Source organism: Mobula birostris, chromosome 5 (genome assembly GCF_030028105.1).
Source record: "Mobula birostris isolate sMobBir1 chromosome 5, sMobBir1.hap1, whole genome shotgun sequence".
In the NCBI taxonomy this organism is placed as follows: domain Eukaryota; kingdom Metazoa; phylum Chordata; class Chondrichthyes; order Myliobatiformes; family Myliobatidae; genus Mobula; species Mobula birostris.
The window spans coordinates 95,966,262-95,992,086 of NC_092374.1; the positions used below are offsets into that span (position 1 = coordinate 95,966,262).

General features: G+C 49.2%; 1 protein-coding gene across 3 annotated transcripts in view; it reads left to right on the forward strand.

Annotated features, from left to right (window-relative positions):
- The window catches only part of LOC140197896 (cellular tumor antigen p53-like), an 83,270-nt gene that overhangs the window by 21,686 nt on the left and 35,759 nt on the right, over positions 1 to 25,825 (forward strand). The window contains exon 1 of one of the 3 annotated variants that reach the window (XM_072258477.1): positions 21,826 to 21,918. The exons of 1 other annotated variant lie outside the window; for it this stretch is intronic. The gene's annotated coding sequence lies outside the window, so the exon portion shown is untranslated. Of the gene's footprint in view, positions 1 to 21,825; positions 21,965 to 25,825 lie in introns of those variants that run through there. One more of the 3 variants, XM_072258478.1, reaches the window with a different exon arrangement.

Here is a 25,825-nt window from a genome sequence, read left to right on the forward strand (position 1 = left end):
CTGAAACTTTGATAGTTTCTCCTTCCACCAACTTTGCCTGTGACTGTGATTCATGCTCTTTCTCTGCTGTACAACTCAAAACCACAGCTTTCTGGTTTGGAGATGGAAATGAAAGTTACCCCAGTGAGTCAGAGCTGACCCAGGGTCAGTAATTTTACATTCTTTGGAATTATCCTATCACGGCGCTTGTCCTGGGTCTAGCACGTAAGTGCCATCACAAAGAGGGCATGCCAGCACCTCTACCTTCCTACAAGTTTGCGCAGATTTGGCATGTCACTAAAAACTTTAGACGCACAGTGGAGAGTTTCCTAACTGTTTGCATCACAGCCCAGGAATGGAAAAGTCCACAGAAAGTTGTGGACAGAGCCCAGTCCATCACAGAAAAAGCCCTCCCCACCATTGAGAACATTTACAAGAAGTGGAAAGGACCAGAGAGACATTCTGTAACGATCACTAGACCAATTGTTTTAAATCAAATTACCTTGCCTGGTGTCTTAAGGCTGGGTGTGTCCATAAGACCATATGACGTAGGAGCAGAATTAGGCCATTCAGCCCATTGAGTCTGCTCCATCATGGCTGATCCCACATCCCACTCAACCCCATACACCTGCCTTCTTGCCATATCCTTTGATGCCCTGACTGATCGGAAACGATCAACATCTGCCTTAAATATACCCATAGACTTGGCCTCCACCGCAGTCTGTGGCAGAGACTTCCACAGATTCACTACTCTTTGGCTAAAAAAAATACCTTCTTACCTCTGTTCTAAAGGGTCACTCCTCAATTTTGAGGCTGTGCCCTCTAGTTCTGGATACTCCGACCATAGGAAACATCCTCTCCACATCCACCTTATCTAGTCCCTTCAACATTCAGTAGGTTTCAGTGAGATCCCTCCGCTGCATTCTTCTAAATTCCAGTGAGCACAGGCCCAAAGCTGCCAAACGTTCCTCATATGTTAACCTTTTCATTCCTGGAATCATCCTCGTAAAGCTCCTCTGGACTCTCTCCAATGAAAACACATCCTTTCTGAGATAAGGGGCCCAAAACTGTTGACAATACTCCAAGTGCGGCCTGACTAGTGTCTTATAAAGGCTCAGCATTATCTCCTTGCTTTTATATTCTATTCCCCTTGAAATAAATGCCAACATTGTGTTTGCCTTTTTTTTAACCACAGATTTAACCTTCTGGGAGTCTTGCATGAGGACTCCTAAGTCCCTCTGCACCTTTGATGTTTGAACCTTCTCCCCAGTTAGATAATAGTCTGCACTATTACCAAAATGCATTATCGTACATTTCCCAACACTGTATTCCATCTGCCATTTATTTGTCCATTCTTCCAATTTAAGTCCTGCTGTAATCACATTGCTTCCTCAGCACTACCTACATCTCCACCTATCTTCATATCATCTGCAAACTTTGCCACAAAACCATTAATTCCATTGTCCAAATCATTGACAAACAATGTGAAAAGTAGCAGTCGCAATACTGACCCCTGAAGAAAATCACTAGTCACTGGCAGCCAACCAGAAAAGGCCCCTTTTATTCCCACTCAGTGCTTCCTACCTGTCAGCCATTCCGCTATCCATGCCAGTGTCTTTTCTGGAATGTCATAGGATTTTATCTCGTTAAGCAGCCTCATGTGAGGCACCTTATCAAATGCCTTCTGAAAATCCAAGTAAATGACATCCACTACCTCTCCTTTGTCAACTGTGCTTGTTACTTCCTTGAAGAACTCTAACAGATCTGTCAGGCAAGATTTCCCTTCACAGAAACCATGCTGACTTTGACTTCTTTTATCATTAGTCTCCAACTACCCAAAACCTCATCCTCAATAATAGACTCCAACACTTTCCCAACCACTGAGGTTAGGCTAACTGGCATATAATTTCCTTTCTTTGCCTTTCTTCCTTCTAAGAGTGGAGTGACATTTGCAATTTTCCAGTCCTCCGGGACCATGCCAGGATCAAGTGATTCTTGAAAGATTGTGACCAATGCATCTGTTATCTCTTCAGCAACTTCTCTCATGACTCTGAGATGTAGTCCATCTGGTCCAGGTGACTTGTCCACCTTAAGATCTTTCAGTTTGCTTCGCACTTTTTCCTTTGTAATAGCAATGGCATCACTCCTGGCACACTGCTAGTGTCCTCCACAGTGAAGATTGATGCAAAGTACCCATTAAGTTCATCTGCCATTTCTTTGTCCCCCATTACTATCTCACCCGCATCATTTTCCAGTGGTCCAATATCAACTCTCACCTCCCTTTTATATAACTGAAAAGTTATATAGTTGGATGCATCAGCAAGGGAGATGAGGCTGAGTACAGGGCTACGGTAGGAAACTTTGTCACATGGTGTGAGCAGAATTACCTGCAGCTTAATGTGAAAAAGACTAAGGAGCTGGTGGTAGACCTGAGGAGAGCTAAGGCACCGGTGACCCCTGTTCCCATACAGGGGGTCAGCGTGGACATGGTGGAGGATTACAAATACCTGGGGATACAAATTGACAATAAACTGGACAGGTCAAGTAACACTGAGGCTGTCTACAAGAAGGGTCAGAGCCGTCTCTATTTCCTGAGGAGACTAAGGTCCTTTAACATCTGCCGGACGATGCTGAGGATGTTCTACGAGTCTGTGGTGGCCAGTGCTATCATGTTTGCTGTTGTGTGCTGGGGCAGCAGGCTGAGGGTAGCAGACACCAACAGAATCAACAAACTCATTTGTAAGGCCAGTGATGTTGTGGGGATGGAACTGGACTCTCTCACGGTGGTGTCTGAAAAGAGAATGTTGTCTAAGTTGCATGCCATCTTTGACAATGTCTCCCATCCACTACATAATGTACTGGGTGGGCACAGGAGTACATTCAGCCAGAGACTCATTCCACCGAGATGCAGCACTGAGCATCATAGGAAGTCATTCCTGCCTGTGGCCATCAAACTTTACAACTCCTCCCTTGGAGGGTCAGACACCCTGAGCCGATAGGCTGGTCCTGGACTTATTTCATAATTTACTGGCATAATTTACGTATTACTATTTAACTATTTATGGTTTTATTGCTATTTATTATTTATGGTGCAACTGTAACAAAAACCAATTTCCCCCGGGATCAATAAAGTATGACTATGACTATGACTAAAAAAAGACTTTTGGTATCCTGCTTTATATTATTGGCTAGTTTGCTCTCATATTTCATCTTTTCCCGTCTTATAGCTTCTTAGTTGCCTTTTGTTGGATTTTAAAAGTTTCCCAATCATCCACCTTCCCACTCATTTTTGCGGCCTTGTATGCCCTTTCCTTGGCTTTTATGCAGCCCTTAACTTCCCTTGTCAGCCATGGTTGCTGACCCCTGCCATTTGAGAACTTCTTCCACTGTGGGACATATCTATCCTGCGCCTTGTGAACGATTCCCAGAAACTTCAGCCACCTCTTCTCTGCTGTCATCCCCACCAGTATCCTCCTCCAATCCACCTGGGTAAACTCCTCTCATGCTCCTGTAATTCCCTTTATTCCATTGTGATACTGATACTTGTGACTTATGCTTCTCCCCCTCAAATTGCAGTATGAATTCAATCAAATTATGACCACTGTCTCCTAAGTGTTCCTTTACGTTAAGCTCTGTAATAAGATCTGGATTATTACACAACACTCAATCTAAGATGGCCTTTTCCCCAACTAGGCTCAAGCACAAGCTGCTCTAAAAAGCCACCTTATAGGCATTCAACAAATTCCCTCTCTCGCGATCCAACAGCAACCTAATTTTTCCAATCCCTTTGCATATTCAACTCCCCCATTACAATTGTGTCATTACCCTTATTACATGCCCATTGCAGCTCCCTTTGCAATCTCAACCCCACATCTTGGCTAATATTTGGAGGCCTATATATGATTCCCATAATGATTTTTTTCACCCTTGCAATTTCTTAGCTCCACCCAGAAAGATTCAAGTGCTCTGACCTTTGTCACCTCTTTCTAAAGATGTAATTCCATCTCGTACCAACAGAGCCACACCACCGCCTATACCTTCCTGCCTGTCCTTTCAATACAAAGTATATCCTTTGATGGTAAGCTCCCAACTATGGCTTTTCAGCCACAACTCAGTGATGCCCACAACGTCATACCAACCGATCTCTAATTGTGCCATGAATTCATCCACCTTGTTCCAAATGCTACGTGCATTTCAATACAGCACCTTCAGTCCTGCAATCTTCGCCACTTGAATTTTGCCTCTGCAGTACAATTTAACTTTTTTTGCTCTGTCTGTATTTGTACCCAATCATTGGCTTGTCCTTCCTTTCACTCATGTTACATCCATCATTGACTTGTAAATCTGCTGGCTCATCCTCAGCTCTATCATGCTGGTTCCCATCCCCCTGCAATATTAGTTTAAAATACTTCCAACAGCTCTAGTAAATCTGCCTGCAAGAATAATTGTCCCCCTCAGAATTAAGTCGAACCCATCCCTTTTGTGTAGGTCCCACCTGCCCCAGAAGAGGTCCCAATTATCCAGAAATCTGAATCCCTGCCTCCTGCTCCAATTCTTCAGCCACACATTTATCTGCCACCTCATTCTATTCCTATCCTCACTGTTGTGTGGCACAGGCAGCAATCCCAAGATTACTATCCTTGAGGTCCTGCTTCTCAGCTTCCTTCCCAACTCCCTGTATTCTTTTTTCAGGGGCTACTCCCAGTTTCTTCCTATGTCATTGGTATCAATATGTATCACGACCTCTGGCTGCTCAGCCTCCCATTTCCAGATATTTCGGAGGTGTTCTGAAGCATCGCGGACCCTGGCACCAGGGAGACAAACTACCATCCGTGTTTTCTTTTTCATGTCCACAGAATCGCCTATCTGTCCCCCTAACTATAGAGACCCCTATTACTGCTGCCATCCTCTTCTGTTCCCTACCCTTCTGAGCCACAGGGCCAGACTCTGTGCCAGAGGCAAAGCTGACGTTGCTTCCCCAACTGTACCCAAAATGGAGTTGTTGAGGGAGACAGCCACGGGGTGCTCTCCACTATCTGACGTTCTCTCTTCCCTCTCCTGACAGTCACCCATTTATCTGTCTCCTCTAGCCTTGGGGTGAATGTCTCCCTGTAGCTCCTGTCTATCACTGCTTCACTTTCCCTAACGAGCCAAAGGTCATCGAGCTGCAGCTCCAGTTCCCTAACACGGTCTCTAAGGAGCTGCATCTCGATGCACCTGGTGCAGATGAGGCCATCAGAGAAGCTGGGAGTCTCCCAGAAATCCCACATCTAGCACCCAGAATAGACCACTGGCTCTGTAGACATACCCACTATTCTCTCTGGAGTTAAATAAGGAAAAAGGAATAAATTTACCTTGCCTCTGCCTGTTCTCACCAAAGCCTTACTATTCTGCTTCAAGACTACCCCGACGCCGACCGCTCCCACAATGACCACTCCACTAGGTGGTACCTCTCTTTTATAGAGACTGGGTTTTTAAAAGCTTCTTGTCAGATCTGCATGGGAATGCTCCTGTTGCATCTGTGTAGTACTCTATGCCAAACCCCCCACTGGCCTGGCACTCCTTCTCTACCACCTGTCCCACACCCCCTCCCCTGGCACTCCACCCTCGCCATTCCCAACACTCTTTGCTCTTCTTTTGATTTACAGATCCACGTTGACAATTACAGTGCTGTGCAAAAGTCTTGGGCATCTTTGCTTTAAGTATGTGTCTAAGACTTTAGCTCAGCACCATATTACCTCCCAGCCTCTCTCTGCATAGCCCTCCCCCACCCACCTACCTGCCCCCTCACCTGGTCTCACCTATCACCTGCCAGCTTGTACTCCTGCCCCTTCTTATTCTGTCCTCTTCCCCCTTCCTTTCCAGTTCTGCAGAAAGATCTCGGCTCGAAGCATCAACTGTTTGTTCCCCTCCATGGAAGCTGCCTGACCAGCTGAGTTCTTTTCCCACTTTGTGTGAGCATCCAGAGACATGGAGGGCAGACATGATTCCGGTGCCAACAGAGCATACCAGCAATGTATTAACCCCTACTAACCCGATGGGTGGCAGGGTGGAGATGCATCTCTGTGAAAGGAGGTGTAAGGTTCTCCTTCCCTCCACTAGCCTGCAGGTGGGCCTCGGTGTAGCACCTCCCCGCCCCGTCCCCGATCGGGGTCACGTGAAGCCATGAGTCAGTGGTGCATATCACAAGTCCTAATTATGCAACCACTGGCATCAGGCAGACAACCTCTGAAGAGTATTGGTAATGGCTGGGGTCACCCGTCTTGTAAAGACACTGGCCAGAAGAAGAATTTGCCAAGAGTGGTCAGGGTTATGGAAAGACCATGATTGCCTACGTTATACAACATGGCACATTATGACGATGATGGCTAACCCGTACGTCTTTGAAAGCTCGGTGGTCACAGTGGGAGTGTACAAACTCCTTTACAGACAGCGGGGGAATCTGAACCCAGTCACTGTGGCGTAAAGTGTTATGATATCCGCTTTGCTACCTGGGAGCATTAAAGCCTAATCCCACTTAGCAGAATCCCAGAGATCATGAGATATTGGTGAAGTGTTGCAGGAGGGGTAATGAGGGAGGGCAGAGGGATAGTGTGACTGAAACAAAGACTGTGAGGAGCAGGTAGGATGATTAATGTGGACAGGGACAGGGCAGCAAGCTGAAGGGCATTTGCTGATCGCTCTGCTCCAGGTCTGGGTACACCAACATTTGCTAGAAGCAACTGGAAGGCATTAAATTCCTCTTGCAGGGATTTATGTTTGCTTTAGAGCAGCAATTTCATCGCTAAATCAGATTCTTTCCTTCAAAAATGTCTAAAATAGCATTATTATATTACAGAAAATCACATTAGGTTTCAGACACAGCTCGATCTCCTCCACTGACCTCACTCTCTGCCTTCCCATCTCAGGGCCGGCATGTCTAGTTCCTCTCTGACTCACGTCCTGTGGCCCAGCCCACTGACACCATCTTCCCTCCATAGCAACACACACAAAATGGTGGAGCGGCTCAGCAGGGCAGGCAGCTTCTATAGACAGACAAAGTTCATAATCAGAATCAGGTTTATTATCATCGACATGTGACGTGAAATTTGTTAACTTAGCAGCAGCAGTTCAATGCAATACATAATCTAGCAGAGAGGAAAAAATAAATGAAATTAAAAATAATAAATAAACAAGTAAATCAATTACGTATATTGAATAGATTTTTTTTAATGTGCAAAAGCAGAAATACTGTATATTAAAAAAAGTGAGGTAGTGTCCAAAGCCTCAATGTCCATTTAGGAATCGGATGGCAGAGGGGAAGAAGCTGTTCCTGAATCGCTGAGTGTGTGCCTTCAGGCTTCTGTATCTCCTTCCTGATAGTAACAATGAGAAAAGGTCATGCCCTGGGTGCTGGAAGTCTTTAATAATGGACACTGCCTTTCTGAGACACCGCTCCCTGAAGATGTCCTGGGTATTTTGTAGGCTAGTGCCCAAGATGGAGCTGACTAGGTTACAGCCTTCTGCAGCTTCTTTCAGTCCTGTGCAGTAACCCCTCCATACCAGACAGTGATGCAGCCTGTCAGAATGCTCTCCACGGTATAACTAAAGAAGTTTTTGAGTGTATTTGTTGACATGTCAAAATCTCTTCAAACTCCTAATAAAGTATAGCCGCTGTCTTGCCTTCTTTATAACTACATTGATATGTTGGGACCAGGTTAGATCCTCAGAGGTCTTGACACCCAGGAACTTGAAGCTGCTCACTCTCTCCACTTCCGATCCCTCTATGAGGATTGGTATGTGTTCCTTTGTCTTACCCTTCCTGAAGTCCACAATCAGCTCTTTCATCTTCCTGACGTTGTGCCAGATTGTTGCTGCGGCACCACTCCACTAGTTGGCTTATCTCACTCCTGTACGCCCTCTCGTCACTACCTGAGATTCTACCAACAATGGTTGTATCATCAGCAAATTTATAGATGGTATCTCTGAGCTCTACCTAGCCAGAGAGAGTAGAGCAGTGGGCTAAGCACACACCCCTGAAGTGCGTCAGTGTTGATTGTCAGCGAGGAGGAGATGTTATAACCAGTCTGCACAGATTGTGGTCTTCCGGTTAGGAAGTCGAGGATCCAATTGCAGATGGAGATACAGAGGCCCAGGTTCTGTAACTTTTCAATCAGGATTGTGGGAATGATGGCTATAGTCGATGAACAGCATCCTGACATAGGTGTTTGTGTTGTCCAGGTGGTCTAAAGCCATGTGGAGAGCCATTGAGATTGCATCTGCCGTTGACCTATTGTGGCGATAGGCAAATTGCAATGGCTCCAGGTCCTTGCTGAAGCAGGAGTTCAGTCTGGTCATAACCAACCTCTCAAAGCATTTCATCACTGTCGATGTGAGTGCTACCGGGCGATAGTCATTAAGGCAGACCACAAGTTTCAGGCCGAGACCCTTCATCAGGACTGAAAATTAGGGGGGAAGAAGTCAGAATAAGAAGGTGGGGGTGGGGAAAGAGGACAAGCAGGTGGGGTGGAAGCTGGTTGGGTGGTGGAGGGGGAATGAAGTGAGAAGCTGGGAGGTGATAGGTGGAAGAGGTAATGTGCTGAAGAAGAAGGAATCTGATAGGAGAGAAGAGTGGACCATGGGAGAAAGGGAAGGAAGAGGGGCACCAGAGGGAGCTGATGGGCAGGTAAGGATATGAGAAGGGGTAAATGGGGAGTGGAAAAAGAGAGGTAGAAGGAGGGGAAGAAATTAACACATTTAAAGAAATCAAATTTCATATCAATTCCCAGATTATTCTTGTGAATCAGCTCTGGACTCTCTCCTATGCCAGCACATCCTTCCTTAGGTAAGGGCTCAAAACTGCTCACAATACTCACCACGGCCTTATAAAGCCTCGGCATTACACCCTTCCTTTTATATTCTAATCCTCTCAAAATAAAAGCTAACATTGCATTTGCCTTCCTAACAACCATTTCAATCTGCAAGTTAAACTTTAGGGAATTCTGCACGAGACTCCCAAGTCCCCTTGTACCTCTGATTTTTCTGAATTTGCTCCATTTAGAAAATAGCCTACACCTTTACTCCTCCTAACAAAATGCATGACCGTTCGCTTCCTGACACTATATTCCATCTGCCACCTCTTTGGCCATTCTCTCAACCTATCCAGTTCCTTCGGCAAACTCCCTGCTTCCTCAACACTACCTGCCCCTACACGTATATTTGTATCATCTGTAAATTTGCCACCAATCCATCGATTCCATCATCTGGATTATTAACATATAACGTGTAAAGAAGTTGACCCAACACTGACCCCTGCAAAACACCACTAGTCACCGGCAGCCAGAAAAGGGCCCCTGTATTCCCACTCCCTGCCTCCTGCCAGTCAGCCAAACTTCTGTCCGTGTTAATATCTTCCCCGTAATACCATGGGCTCTCATCTTGTTTAGCAGCCTCATGTGCAACACCTTGTCAAATTTCTTCTGAAAATCCAAGTAAGCAACCTGCACTGACCCTTCTTTGTCTATCCTGCCTGCTATCTCCTCTGAGAGTTCCCCATGCTGGTTCAGCACTGTCCGTGTGGAGTTTGCACAGTCGCCCTGTGACCACGTGAGTTTCCTCCGACATCCCAAAGACGTGCGGGCTGGGGACGTTGTAAAGTGTCCCGAGTATACGAATGAGTGACAGAATCCGGAGGGAGTTGATGGGAACGTGGAGGGAAATGAAAGTGGGACTAGGGTGGGATTAGAGTAAGTAGGTACTTGATGGCTAGCATCGATTTCTCGGGCAGAAAGGTCTTCTGTGCCACAAAGGCCGATATATCAGGGACTCTTCGATAGGCATATGGATAAAAGAAAAATGGAAGGCTATGAAGGAATGGTTGGGTTAAACTTAGAGGGGGTTAAAAGATTGGCACAACATTGTTGGGCTGTAGGATTGGTACTGTGCTCTACTGTTCTATGTCTTGTGAACCTAGAAATCTGAAACACATCACGTCAGAATCAGACAACACACATCAAAGTTGCTGGTGAACGCAGCAGGCCAGGCAGCATCTCTAGGAAGAGGTACAGTCAACATTTCAGGCCTCGGCCCAAAACGTCGACTGTACCTCTTCCTGCGTTCACCAGCAACTTTGATGTGTGTTGCTTGAATTTCCGGCATCTGCAGAATTCCTTGTGTTTATGTCAGAATCAGAACCAGAATTGGTTTAATATTGCTGGCAAATGTCACAAAATTTGCTGCCTTTGTGGCAGCAGTCAAACACAATACATAATAGTTGAGAAAAAAACTGAATTATAGTGATTGTAAATTTTATATATATGTGTGTGTATGTATGTGTATGTATATATGTATAAATGTAGCCCTTGGGTTCTGTCGGCTGTGTAAGTCTGGGGAAGACAATCTCTGGCCCCTCCAAACATGAGATTGAGGTGCAAAACCTCCAGTTTATATGGATGCTGTGTGACCTGTTACCCTGTTACGCATCAGTGCCCCGAAATAACAGACAGTATACCACATGCAATTAAACGATTTAGCTTTATAATTCTTAATTTGACTAAAGGGTTAGTAAAGTAAAACCAAAAGAAAAGGGCCCATTTTAATGAAAGAGTCTAATGTGCACAAGTTGGAGCTCACGGTTTCCGTTCCATTGGTCCTCCATCAATTTCCCCGGGCTTCGTCGACTCGTGGCCTCACTCCAAGTCCACTCCATCCTGGTGCCTACGGCCTCCCCTTTCTGGCGTTTTCTCTCTCCATCTTCTGCCGAACAAAAGACTCGGATCACCTCGGTATCCAGCACACAAGACGAAAACACACTCCCTTCATTGGACGACTCACATTCCAAAGCACCCGTCATCGCTAACTATAACCCAAACTCTGCTTCTACAGAAAGACCATTACGTTAGCAGTGAGATCTTTCCCAGGGTGTTACACACACACACATATCTACCCACATAAAATAATTAAGTTAAATTAAGTAGTGCAAAAATAGAAATGAAAACTTAGTGAGGCAGTGTTCATGGGTTCAATGTCCATTCAGAAATCTGATGGTAATGGGGAAGAAGCCGTTGCTAAATCGCTGAGTGTCTGTCTTCAGGCCCCTGTACCTCCTCCCTGAACAATGAGAAGGGGGCATGTCCTGCGTGATGGGTCCTTAATGATGGACGCTGCCTTTTTGAGGCACTGCTCCTTGAAGATGTCCTGGTGCCCATGATGGAGCTGATTGAGTTTACAACTCCCTTCAGCTTATTCTGATCCTGTGCAGTAGCCCGTCCCCACCCGATACCAGACAGTGATGCAGCCAGTCAGAATGCTCTCCACAATACATCTGTAGAAATTTGCCAGTGTTTTAGGTGACAAATCAAATCTCTTCAAACCCCTAATGAAATATAGCTGCTGTCATGCCTTATTTATAGCTGTATCGATATGTCAGGTCCAGGTTAGATCCTCAGAGATGTTGAAAACCAGGAACCTGAAGTTGCTCATTCCTTCTACTGCTGATCCCTCTATAAGGTCTGGTGTGTGTCCCCTGTCTTATCCACAGAGGTGCTGTGAAATCTCCAGAGAGGGGGCAATAGTTAAACCAACAAAGGCACTTTGTGTGGGATACATTGGGTCCCACCCCAGAGAGGGGCTGTGGGAAAAGGAGAACCCACCCCAGCAAGGGTCCTTGATTGGTACAGTATTCGTGGGATGCGAAAGGTTTATATTTTTGGCATCTTTTATCAGGAATGGGGCTTGAAGATTTCTAAGTGCACTCACCTCAGCGTCTAAACCTGATCTGAATTAATATTCCTGCATTCAGATGCACCTGAAAAGTTCAAAGTAAATCTATTATCAAACTATCATATACTCTACCCTGAGATTTGTTTACTCACAGGAGAAATAAAGAAATACAATAGAATTTACAAAACTGTACATAAACGTAGACTGACAAACAACCAATGTGCAGAGTGACAAATTGTGCAAATATAAAAATACTGAGAACTTGAGTTGTAGGGAGTTTATGACAATGAGTTCATAGGTTGTGGAATCGGTTCAGGAGCCGGATGGCTGCAGGGTGATTGCTGTTCCTGAAGCTGCTGGTGTGGGACCTAAGGCTCCTGTACCTCCTTCCTGACGGTAGAAGTGAGAAGAGGGCAGGGGCGGGGCGGTGGGGGTCCTTGATTTTGGACGCGGCTTTCTCGTGGCAGCGCTCCTTGTGGAAGACTGTGCCTGCGATCGGTGTCAGAAATGAGTCTGTATCAGAGGGGGAAAGCAGACAGGATGGAGCAGAGAGAGAACAGATAATGAGTGAGAAGTGAATCTGCATCGAGTCTGACCTTGTACACAAACACTACGCACCAAGATTCCACCTGTCTCCTGTACGGTGAAGGGTGGGTCCACACCTTTACCCGAGGACATTCTATTGAGCTGGACGGGGCAGCAGGGCCTGCACCAGGAGTAACGTTTGTGCAGAGAAACACCATTGACTGCTGCATCTGTGGCCTGCACAGAATGACCAAGGCCCTGGTCAAGAAGGAGATGGTTCTAGGGTTTGACCATCAAAGGCTTCACCAGACCACGAGATTGGTAGTAACCACCCAGGTCGGCTGGTCCCAGGGATGGAAGTCCACATGGGCAAGAGGCACGAGGACCAGCAAATCCACGCCCTGCATCCTACCCCCAGGTTGACATGTCCTGGAACTGGAGTCCTTGCAAGTCTGAAGATCAAGTCCTGGGGTTTGAGGTCCTGTGGCCGTCGAGACCGGGGTCAATACTGAAGATCAAAGGCTAAAGCCGGTATGTCTGGACATCGGGACCTAATGATGAAAGCCCCTCGGTTGGCGTTTCTGGAGAATGGAGGCCTGACGTCTGTAAGTCCAGGAGGTAACCTGCTGTGTGGTGGGAGTCACATCCGTGTGTGTACGTAGGCGGGTGGTTGGGAGGAAAGGGTACTGTTTGTTCTGCTGAGTATTGTAGGCCTGCTCTGTTGCTGCTGGAACGTGAGGTGACTCTCGTGGGCTGCCCCCAGCACATCCTGAGGCCATGTTGGTTGTTAATGGAAATGATACATTTCACAGTATGGTTCCATTTAGCACACACAAAATGATGGAGGAACTCAGCATGTCGGGCAGTGATAATGGGGAGGAATAAACAGCTGACATCTTGGGCCAAAATCCTTCATCCGAATGGGATCCATCTTGGCTCAAAACACCGACTGTTTATTCCTTTCCATAGATGCTATCTGACTCCTCCAAACTCACACTCAATGTCAGCAAAACGAAGGAGCTGATTGTTGACTACAGGAGGAGAAAACGAGAGATCCTCATTAGGGATTGGCGGTGGAGAGGGTCCTTGGCATTATCATTTCAAAGGACCTCCCCTGGGTCCAGTGTGTACATGCCATTACACAGAAGGCATGACAGTCCCTCTATTCTCTTGGAAGTTTGAGCAGATTTAAAACTCTGACAGACTTCTATAGACGCACAGTGGAGACTATCCTGAGTGGTTGGGGCTGTGCTCCACGGCAGGGAGGAGTTCTCCCACGTTGGACGGAGCTGAAGCCACTTACTTTCCATCCATCTTTACACTTAAGGGCATTGGTGTTTCCATTCCAGGCTCTGCTACAACCAACACAGATTATAGATTGTAAGTCTACAATCAGTTCCCTACTCATATTGACATTGAGTGAGAGGTTGTTGTTATTACACCACTCAGCCAAGTTTTCAATCTCCAAGAATTTGTCAGTCTTTGTGTGTAGTTTTTGATTAATTCTAATGTGTTTCTTTCTGAGTGCCCACAAGAAAATGAATCTCAGGGTTCTACATGGTGGCTTATATGTACTTTGATGATAAATTTACTTTGAACTTTGATCTGCTGAGTTCCTCCAGCATTTTGGGTGTGTTACCCTGGATTTCCGGCATGTGCAGAATCTCCTGTGTTTATGCTTTGATGTACTGTGATAAATAGATGACCTTAATTGTGGAGTACAGGGCCTCCCCTCACTGACACGAGTGCCCTTTACTTCTCACTGATTTGAATGAAGCACTGGCCATGCTGTGTCCACATAATATCGATACAGGATTGTTTGCAGAAGCAATGTGCTTGCAGGTATGCGGATTGTCAACAAATCCATGTCCTGCATTAAATTAAACATATTTAAAGATTAGATCAGCTTTACCTGTCACAATATACATCGAAACTTACAGTGAAATGCATTGTTTGCGTCAACAACCAACACAGTCCAAGGAGGGGGGCAGCCCGCAAGTATTGCCGCGCTCAAAGCAGCATGGCTCCAAAGGTGGTCATAGTCGATGGGTGGTAGTGGGGACGAGCTCCCACTGCTAAATGAATGCTCCTCATGAGGTGCATCTCAAACAGCCTCTGACAACCAAGTCCATCTCCTGGCCTTCACGTTTGGCATCATTCTTATGCCCGGCGGAGCTGCTCTCACTGACAGGAGAAGGGGCAAAGGCGGGCCACTGGCACCTTAAAACCAGTCGCTCCGGGCAGATGGGGCTCATTAACCAGGGATGTAGCTCAGCTAGGAGAGGGAAAACTCCGATTTCAAACCTCCGCTGCCTTGCGGCTGTACCCGCTCACAGGAAAGGCTTTGGGAGTAAACCCTGAGGAAGAATCCGGAGTCAGAGTCCCGTGGGCTGTACCACTGTACCCAGCACTGGCACGGCAACTCCTGTGATGCTGCTGGCACCAAACCGTACCGACTTTCGTCCTTCCTTTGGACCCGTCATCAGCATGGAGAGGGGGGTACCACTGCATGGGCAACAGACGGATCTCCATATCAACTCTGCCCTGGCTTGGGCCCTGGAGAGGCCACTCCAGCTTCGCTTTATAGTGTCGGACAAACACGGGAAGCAGCAGATACCGGTTATAAGTCATAATGCTTGATTGGCGTAGGGCACGGCGCCAGGGGTTGCTTCCGATGGCGGAAGGGACCATCGCGTTTCACTGGACAGCTTCCGCCCGTTTCAAGCCGGGCAGCCCCCAGCCAATAAGGTGCTGTCCCACCACAGTCAGACTTCCTCATTGGGCGCATGGGGATAATGCATTATTCCACAAAGAGCTGACTGTAACTACTGCAGGAGACAAGAAAGAAAACAAATCAAATAAGACAACACCCCTCAAGTTGGGATGTTGGAATGTCCACACAATGATGACTGGACTTGACCAAAGCCTCAAGGATATCAAAGATGCACGAAAAACAGTAGCCATTTACCAATGAGCTACAAAGGTTCAAGCTAGATAATAGCTACCCTACAAGAAACACGTTTGGCAGATTCAGGTACATGGAAGGAAACGGACTACACATTTTTCTGGCAGGGAAAGAACCAAGATGAGCCCGGCAAGCATGGAGTGGGTTTTGCCGTTCAGAACTCCTTGTTGCAAATGGTGGAGCCACCAGAAAATGGATCAGAATGAGTTATGACTCTCCGCCTACACACCAGTCATGGCCCAGTATCTCCCGTCAGTGTGTATGCCCCTACCTTGAACTCCACCTCTGAGGCAAAAGACGTGCTCTATGACAAATTGGAAGCTGTTGTCAGGAATATTCCCAGTGATGAGCACCTCGTTCTGCTTGGTGACTTCAACGCCAGAGTGGGAGCCGATAACGATTCCTGGCCGTGTTGTCTTGGCCACTTTGGAATTGGCAAAATAAATGAGAATGAACAACATCTCCTGGAGTTCTGCTCCTACCATGGCCTGTGTGTAACTAACTCCTACTTTCAGACGAAGTCACAGTACAGGTCTCATGGTGACATCCACGGTCTAAACACTGCACCAACTAGACAAGATCATCACCTGACACGCTTTCATCAACTAATCGCCCGCTCATTGTCATGGTCCGGTCCGAGAAGTCCGCATTCCAGTTCATGGTCCGGTCCATTGATCCGTATTCCAGGTTTTCCAGTTTGCCCTTATCCTTAATTGAGGCACGTGATTCTGATTTTGGGCTGGCTACATAAATAGCTCCTGGGTTCAGCTTCATTTGCTGGACTGTTCCCTTCACCTTCTGCTTGAAGCCTTGGTTGCAACCTTGCCTGTGTCCCTGTTAAGTTCTACTGCTGGAGCAAGACTGGAGCCTTGCTGTGCCTAGATGAGGAACTGTCTCTGTGTTCATGCCTTTGCTAGGTAGGTCTGGCTATTTGCTGCTACCTAGTGTTGAGAACTGTCTTGTCGTATTCAGCATTCTGTGTATGGATCCTGGCTCTGCGTTCCTGCCTCCCCCTCGACCAAGTCAAGGCTTTGTGTTCTCATCCTGTCCATGTGCCTCGCCCAGCCCAATCAAGGCTGGAGGTCCCTTGTCCTGTGCTGGAGTTCCCTTGTCCTGTCCAGGAGTCTCTTGTTCTGTCCAAGCCACGTCCAAGAACCTTGTCCTGTCCAAGTCAAGGCTTTGTGTTCTCGTCCTGTCTATGTGCCTTGTCCTGTGCAGGAGTTCCACGTCCTGTTCTTTAGCCACATCTTGTCCTTTCCAAGATCCTAGTCCCGAGTCCTAGCCTAGACCTAGGTTCTGGTTCCGAGTCCCAACCAAGACCCAGGTTCTGGGTCCTTGTCCAGGCTCTAGTTCTGGAGTCCAGTGTCCCTAGTCCAGGTTCCTTGTTCCTAGTTCCTTGTCCTGGTTCTGTGTTTCTTGTCCCTGTCCTAGCCCAGGCCCTGCATCCTAGTCTCGTCCAGGGCCTGTGTCAATGTCCAGTGTCCTTTCTTCCCCACTTCCTTTGCTTCCTTGACATTCCAAGTCTTGTTCCTAGTACTTCAGTGTCTGTGTCTTGCATTTGGGTCTGTTCCCAGCATGCCCCACTGTTATGACACTCATACCACAGTGCAGACTGCGATATGGATCATGCTTTAGTATGCTGCAAGATCAAACTACATCCGAAGAAAATCCACCACTCCAAACAAACTGGAAAACCTCGTATCAACACAATGGAGATGAAACAGTCAGAAAAGGTTGACCAGTTTGCCAAGTCAGTACAGGGTGCTGTGACTGCCTCCTTACAAGGAGATACTACAACAGAACAATGGCCATACCTTCGCGACACCACCCACGAATCAATTACGATCTAGAAGTGGTCCACGAGTTCACATACTTGGGGTCGACCACTAGCGACACTCTCTCCCTCGATGCTGAAATCAATAGGCGTATCGGCAAAGCAGCATCGACCCTTGCTCTACTCTCCTCGCGGGTCTGGAAGAATCTGAAACTCACTACAAAGACCAAGAGTGCCGTGTACAATGCATGCGTTATCAGCACCCTCCTATGTGGTAGCGAGACTTGGACCATCTACTCCAAGCAGGAGAGGAAACTCAATAGTTTTCACCTGCACAGCATTTGCCGCATCCTCAGCATCACCTGGAGAGACAAAGTCCCAAACTCTGAGGTCCTCTCCCACGCTGGACTTCCCACAACATTCATGCTTTTAAGACAATGCAGACTGCACTGGCTGGGCCATGTCTGTCGTATGAAGGATGGTAGACTGCCAAAGGGCATCCTGTACGGAGAACTAGCAACAGGCAAGAGGAACGTTGGTAGACCACAGCTTCGCTTCAAGGACCTCTAAGTGCGACATGAAAGCCTTAAAATTCAACACAGGATGCTGGGAGGATACAGCAGATGACCACAACAAATGGCGAGGTACTCTTCAGCAACTCCTAGAGCAAGGTGAAAGAGTGATCCTGAGTCGGTTTGAGGAGTGAAGAGTAAACGGAGAGCACAGCGGACAACAATTCCACGACACCCCACACATGCAGCAACTGCGGCAGAGCCTGCTGTTCCAGGATCGGTCTCAACAGCCACCGTTGACCCTGCTCGACAAACCAGTGACTACCAGAGGCGTGGTCGACCACGACCGTCGGAGGCCACACACACAGACACAGACACACACATTTTAAGCTGATTGGAGGAAAGTATGGGAGAATGTCAGAGAAAGGTTTTTACACAGAAAATACTGAGTGTATGGGGCATCCAGGGAGGGGTAGCACCTCTGGTGAAGGGGCTTGTTCATCCATTCTGGGACAGCTCACTCAAATTTGGTCCCCACTGGACTCTCAGCTCTAACCTGCGGCTCCAAGAAACTGTCTGCGTACGACAGCGGTCACACCCTGATCCACCACTTCAACAGGAAAGCTAAACCAGGTGAGGGCAGCCCACAGGCCTCATACCTCAGTGAGGTAGGGACATGCCTGTCGTAGCATGTGAACTCATCTCCTGCAGACTGAGCAGATGAGGTCCACATTGAGTTCCAGCAGCCAGGAAGGCAGTTCTTCAACATACCATGGAGAGCATAGGGCATGACAAGGCACAGAAAACTTCATGGTCATCTACAGCAGGTACGGGAGACCCCAGCTTGTGACACTTGTTCGAACCACTGGACCCAGCCTTCTGAGGTCCAGAGAGCGGAACCCAGTGCAACAGCTTTTCTACTTTAAAAACTCTCCCGCGCAGATTTCCTGTTATCATCGGACACGGCGGACAAGCATTATCCCAACTTCTTACACCCCTCCCAAACACTCTGTCCAAACCTGTCATTCATAAAAACACTCCTGCACGGATTTCCTGTCATCATCGGACAAAGACCTTCGATGGGTGATGGAACACTCTGCGAGAGGCAGATACTTTAGAGACATTTAAGAGACACATTCTTTCTCGAACTCCCGTCACCCGGACTGGGGCAAATGCCAGCGACAGCAGCTCACACAGTCGTCTATCCTGGGCCGGATTTTCCAGTGGTAGTGGTCCTGACGATGTTCAGCTGATAGGTCCTGTTGCTTCCACAGACTTGCAGTTCTCGCCACACGATTTCATATGCTATCCAGGCAAAGATCATTCCTCTCCCGGGGACGAGGTCTTTGGCGTTTCAGTAACTCTGGGCTTTTTACCGAGTGGGGAAGCTACTCCCCGTGGCCAGCCTCTTCCCTCCACAGCCAGAGTTTTAGGCAGATGGATGAAAGAAAAATCGAGTGCCATGTGGGAGGGAGGGGAGGGTTAGATTGATTCTGAGTTCGGTTAACGGGTTGGCACAACATTGTGGGCTGAATGGCCTGTACTGTGTTGTACAGTTTTGTTTTAAATACAGACCTTCTGAGCACCAACCGTCACTGCAGCCCACGGGCCCTCGCCAGGGTGGGACCCCCCCCTCCTCCCCACGCCATCACTGAGGTGCAGTTTCCCCCAAACCCACACTGGGGTGGGGTCTCCTGTAGACTGAGTTGAATTCCCTCCTACCCTCGCTGGGGAGGGATCTACCCATACCATGGACCCTCACTGGAGTGGGTCCACCCTTACACATGATCCTTGCTGGGAGGGGTCTCCCCATACCCACAGACCCTCACTGGGGAGGGGTCTACCCGTATCATGGACCCTCACTGGAGTGGGTCCACCCTTACACATGATCCTTGCTGGGATGAGGTCTCCCCATACCCACAGACCCTCACTGGGGAGGGGTCCGTCCTTACTCACAGATTCTCACTGGGGAGGGTACTCCCCATACCCACTGATCCTTGCTAGGGTGGGGTATGTGCATTCAGTAAAGAGGGGGCAGTAACTACTTCCCATCTCTGCTCTGCTGTGGCAGGTGGGGCTGTGGACACTGTCTGTGACACAGTGTGGACTGCAGCAGTTCACACCACTACCTCCTCAGAGGCACCCCAGGGTGGGCAGTCAACACTTCAGCACCCCTTGATTTCAACACTGGTGCATCAGGGAAGGTGAATCACTTGACTCAGTGTTTGATTGTCCAAGGCTGCCACGTCAGAGGAAGCCCACGTGGTCACAGACAGCAGCAGGAATTGAACCCCGATTTATTTTGATTGCTGTCACTTAAAAGCATGACACAATGCTAGTGAGAGTGGGAGGTTCTCCCTGGAGTGACAGAGACCAAGGGAAACATGATGGTGGTTTTTAAAATCAGAAGCATTCCCCAGGGTAGATTCGTCCAATACGAGGACATACTTTTAAAGTTAGTGGGAGGAAGTTTAAAGTTCAAAGTAAATTTATTAACAAAGTACATACATGTCACCATATACAACCCTGAGATTAATTTTCTAGTGTCCAGACCCAACAAATCCAAAATAGAGTAAGAACCATAATAGAATCTATGAAAGACCACACTAACTTGGGCGTTCAACTTCTCTGCAAAGGATAACAAACTGCAAATACAAGAAAGAAGTAATAATAATAAATACATATTGAGAACATGAGATGAAGAGTCCTAGAAAGTGAGTCTATTGGTTGTGGTGAAGCTGAGTGAAGTTATCCCCTTTGGTTCAGGAGTCTGATGATTGAGGGGTAATAACTGTTCCTGAATCTGGTGGTATGGGTCCTGAGGCTCCTGTACCTTCTTCCTGATGGCAGCAGCAAGAAGAGAGCCTGGCCTGGATGGCGGGGGTCCCTGATGATGGATGCTGCTGCCCTGAGACGCTTCGTGTAGATGTGCTCAATGGTGGGGAGGGCTTTATCTGTTACAGACTGGGCTGTATCCACTACTTTAGTAGGATTTTCCTTTCAAGGGCATTGGTAGGTGACTGGAATGGGTTACCAAGAGGCTTTTCGAACAACACAGGCACGTAAAGGGATTGGAGGGATCTGGATGATGCATAGGAGGTGGAGATTTTGTATAAATGGACATCAAGTTCAACACAACATCAAACTGTAGAACTGTAATCTTTCTATGAGATCTTCGAGAAGAATTAGGCCATTCAGCCCATCGAGTCTGCCCCACCGTCCCATCATGGCTGATTTATTTTCCCTCCCAAACTCATTTTCCTGCTGAACTCCCGCAATCTTTGGCACCCTACTAATCAAAAACCTATCAAACTCCAATTTAAAAATAAATGACTTGGCCTCCAAAGCTGACCATGACAATAAGTTCCACAGATTTACTACCCTCTGGCTAAAGATATCCCTCCTCAACTCTGTTCTAAATGGATATTCTTTTATTCTGAGGCTGTGCCCTCTGGTCCTAGAATCCCCCACTGCAGGAAATATCCCCCCCACGTCCACTCCAACTAGGCCTTCCAAAGTTCAATATGTTTCAATGAGATTCCACCCTCCATTCCTCTAAACTTAGGGACAAACAACAGGAATTCTGCAGATGCTGGAAATTCAAGCAACACACATAAAAGTTGCTGGTGAACACAGCAGGCCAGGCAGCATCTGTAGGAAGAGGTGCAGTCGACGTTTCAGGCCGAGACCCTTCGTCAGGACTAACTGAAGGAAGAGTTAGTAAGGGATTTGAAAGTTGGAGGGGGAGGGGGAGATCCAAAATGATAGGAGAAGACAGGAGGGGGAGGGATGGAGACATGAGCTGGACAGGTGATTGGCAAAAGGGGATACGAGAGGATCATGGGACAGGAGGCCCAGGGAAGAAAGGCAATGGGGGGGGGACCCAGAGGATGGGCAAGGGGTATATTCAGAGGGACAGGGGGAGAAAAAGGAGAGTGAGAGAAAGAATGTGGGTATAAAAATAAGTAACAGATGGGGTACGGGGGGAGGTGGGGCATTAGCGGAAGTTAGAGAAGTCGATGTTCATGCCATCAGGTTGGAGGCTACCCAGACGGAATATAAGGTGTTGTTCCTCCAACCTGAGTGTGGCTTCATCTTTACAGTAGAGGAGGCCGTGGATAGACATGTCAGAATGGGAATGGGATGTGGAATTAAAATGTGTGGCCAGGGACAAGTTTGTCTGGAGGGTGGTTGGTGTGTGGGGCAAGCCTCCAGAGGAGAGGGTAGAATAATGATTTTAAAAGGCACTTGGACAGGGTAAGTTAGAGGGATATGGGGCACCTCATTATTTGTTTTTTGCGCTATTTATTTATTGATGAGAGCTTATTCTGTAGGCCTTTTCCTTCTGTAGTACCCGGAGCGGCCGACCGGTGCCGCAGTCGGGGGCGGCGGGAGCGCGCGGGGGAGCCTGGGATCAGGGGGTTTCCCCCGGCAGAGGAGAGAACGAGGCGGCGGCAGGCACGGTGAGAGCGGGGCAGCTGCCGAGCCCCGGGCCGAGAGGCGCGGCCGGTAACCGGATCCTTACCCCGGGGCGCGCGAGTGAGCAAGCGCGGGACCCGGCGAGAGCGGCGGCCCGCGCGAACTCAGAGCCTCCGGGTGCCCGGGAAAGTTGGGGGCGGGGGCGGGGGTCGGTGAATGGGGAGCAGCCGAATCGGGGAGATGGGGACGGCCATCCGGTGTCAGGCCGGAGCGTGAATAGTGGGGGGGAGGGGTTGTTCCGGCGGGAATTCACCCCATTCATAGAGTGAAAAACACGCGGCCGGGCACCGGCACTCCGGGAGGAAGTGGGGGGGGAGCGAAGGGAATCGGGAGTCGATGCAGGTCCGCCGTCACTAGGCGGTTTGTCAACTCTCCCCTTCCCCCAGCTCCCGTGTTTGAAATATAAGTTTTGACGGGTGACGAGCGCCATTCGGTTTTTGTACGTTCGTTATTTTTCTCTCGACGAAATCCCCCCCTTCCCGGGGGGGTGGTGGCATTGCCCGAACCACACCACTCTGCAGGTATGGGGGGGGGGTCATTGTAGCCCGTAATTATCAAATGTATCAGCTCACTTTTCCATTCACTTTATGCAGTATTCTATGTCGGCGGGACTTTTACTGTTTACATTTCCCAAGTTGTCCCGCGCCTTTCTCCAGAGTTTGGCAACTTTCTCCAGAAGTCAATTACCTGCTCCCTGCATTGTTTTTGTTTGTATCGGATGACATCGTTGCTCATGATGTCAACGGGGGGCGGGGCTTAGCCCTCAACCAATCAAGTGTAAGCTGGTAATGCATACACAAAATGCTGGGGAACTCAGCATCGATGACGTTTTGGGCCGAAACCCTTCAGCTGGGTACAAGCAAAGAACAGAGTGAAACTTCCATCACACACTCCCGGGGTCAGACACAGAGTGAAACTCCCTCCACACCGTCCCATCACACACTCCCGGGGTCAGACACAGAGTGAATCTCCCTCCACACCGTCCCATCACACACTCCCGGGGTCAGACACAGAGTGAAACTACCTCCACACCGTCCCATCACACACTCCCGGGTTCAGACACAGAGTGAAACTACCTCCACACCGTCCCATCACACACTCCCGGGTTCAGACACAGAGTGAAACTCCCTCCACACCGTCCCATCACACACTCCCGGGGTCAGACACAGAGTGAATCTCTCTCCACACTGTCCCACCACACACTCCCAGGGTCAGACACAGAGTGAAGCTCCCTCCACACTGTCCCATCACACACTCCCGGGGTCAGACACAGAGTGAAGCTCCCTCCACACAGTCCCATCACACACTCCCGGGTTCAGACACAGAGTGAAACTCCCTCCACACCGTCCCATCACACACTCCCGGGGTCAGACACAGAGTGAAGCTCCCTCCACACAGTCCCATCACACACTCCCGGGTTCAGACACAGAGTGAAACTCCCTCCACACCGTCCCATCACACACTCCCGGGGTCAGACACAGAGTGAAGCTCCCTCCACACAGTCCCATCACACACTCCCGGGTTCAGACACAGATTGTAGCTCCCTCCACACTGTCCCATCACACACTGTCAGGGTCAGACTCAGAGTGAAAATACCTCCACACAGTCCCATCACACACTCCCGGGGTCAGACACAGAGTGAAACTACCTCCACACTGTCCCATCACACACTCCCGGGGTAAGACACAGAGTGAAGCTCCCTCCACACTGTCCCATCACACACTCCCGGGGTCAGACACAGAGTGAATCTCCCTCCACACCGTCCCATCACACACTCCCGGGGTCAGACACAGAGTGAATCTCCCTCCACACCGTCCCATCACACACTCGCGGGGTCAGACACAGAGTCAGAAACTCCCTCCACACCATCCCATCATACACTCCCGGGTTCAGACACAGATTGTAGCTCCCTCCACACTGTCCCATCACACACTGTCAGGATCAGACTCAGAGTGAAAATACCTCCACACAGTCCCATCACACACTCCCGGGGTCAGACACAGAGTGAATCTCCCTCCACACTGTCCCATCACACACTCCCGGGGTCAGACACAGAGTGAATCTCCCTCCACACCGTCCCATCACACACTCCCGGGGTCAGACACAGAGTGAATCTCCCTCCACACCGTCCCATCACACACTCGCGGGGTCAGACACAGAGTCAGAAACTCCCTCCACACCATCCCATCATACACTCCCGGGGTCAGACACAGAGTCAGAAACTCCCTCCACACCGTCCCATCACACACTCCCGGGGTCAGACACAGAGTGAATCTCCCTCCACACCGTCCCATCACACACTCGCGGGGTCAGACACAGAGTGAAGCTCCCTCCACACTGTCCCATCACACACTCCCGGGGTCAGACACAGAGTGAAGCTCCCTCCACACTGTCCCATCACACACTCCCGGGGTCAGACACAGAGTGAATCTCCCTCCACACCGTCCCATCACACACTCCCGGGGTCAGACACAGAGTGAATCTCCCTCCACACCGTCCCATCACACACTCGCGGGGTCAGACACAGAGTCAGAAACTCCCTCCACACCATCCCATCATACACTCCCGGGTTCAGACACAGATTGTAGCTCCCTCCACACTGTCCCATCACACACTGTCAGGATCAGACTCAGAGTGAAAATACCTCCACACAGTCCCATCACACACTCCCGGGGTCAGACACAGAGTGAAGCTCCCTCCACACTGTCCCATCACACACTCCCGGGGTCAGACACAGAGTGAATCTCCCTCCACACCGTCCCATCACACACTCCCGGGGTCAGACACAGAGTGAATCTCCCTCCACACCGTCCCATCACACACTCGCGGGGTCAGACACAGAGTCAGAAACTCCCTCCACACCATCCCATCATACACTCCCGGGGTCAGACACAGAGTCAGAAACTCCCTCCACACCGTCCCATCACACACTCCCGGGGTCAGACACAGAGTGAATCTCCCTCCACACCGTCCCATCACACACTCGCGGGGTCAGACACAGAGTGAAGCTCCCTCCACACTGTCCCATCACACACTCCCGGGGTCAGACACAGAGTGAAGCTCCCTCCACACCATCCCATCACACACTGTCAGGGCAGACAGAGAGTGAAACTCCCTCCACACTGTCCCATCACACACTCCCGGGCTCAGACACAGAGTCAGAAACTACCTCCACACTGTCCCATCATACACTCCCGGGGTCAGACACAGAGTCAGAAACTACCTCCACACTGTCCCATCACACACTCCCGGGGTCAGACACAGAGTGAAGCTCCCTCCACACCGTCCCATCACACACTCGCGGGGTCAGACACAGAGTGAAGCTCCCTCCACACTGTCCCATCACACACTCCCGGGGTCAGACACAGAGTGAAGCTCCCTCCACACCATCCCATCACACACTGTCAGGGCAGACAGAGAGTGAAACTCCCTCCACACTGTCCCATCACACACTCCCGGGCTCAGACACAGAGTCAGAAACTACCTCCACACTGTCCCATCATACACTCCCGGGGTCAGACACAGAGTCAGAAACTACCTCCACACTGTCCCATCACACACTCCCGGGGTCAGACACAGAGTGAAGCTCCCTCCACACTGTCCCATCACACACTCCCGGGGTCAGACACACAGTGAAGCTCCCTCCACACCGTCCCAGCACACACTCCCGGGGTCAGACACAGAGTGAATCTCTCTCCACACTGTCCCATCACACACTCCCGGGGTCAGAAACAGAGTGAAGCTTCCTCCACACCGTCCCATCACACACTCCCGGGGTCAGAAACAGAGTGAATCTCCCTCCACACTGTCCCATCACACACTCCCGGGGTCAGACACAGAGTGAAGCTCCCTCCACACTGTCCCATCACACACACCCAGGGTCAGACACAG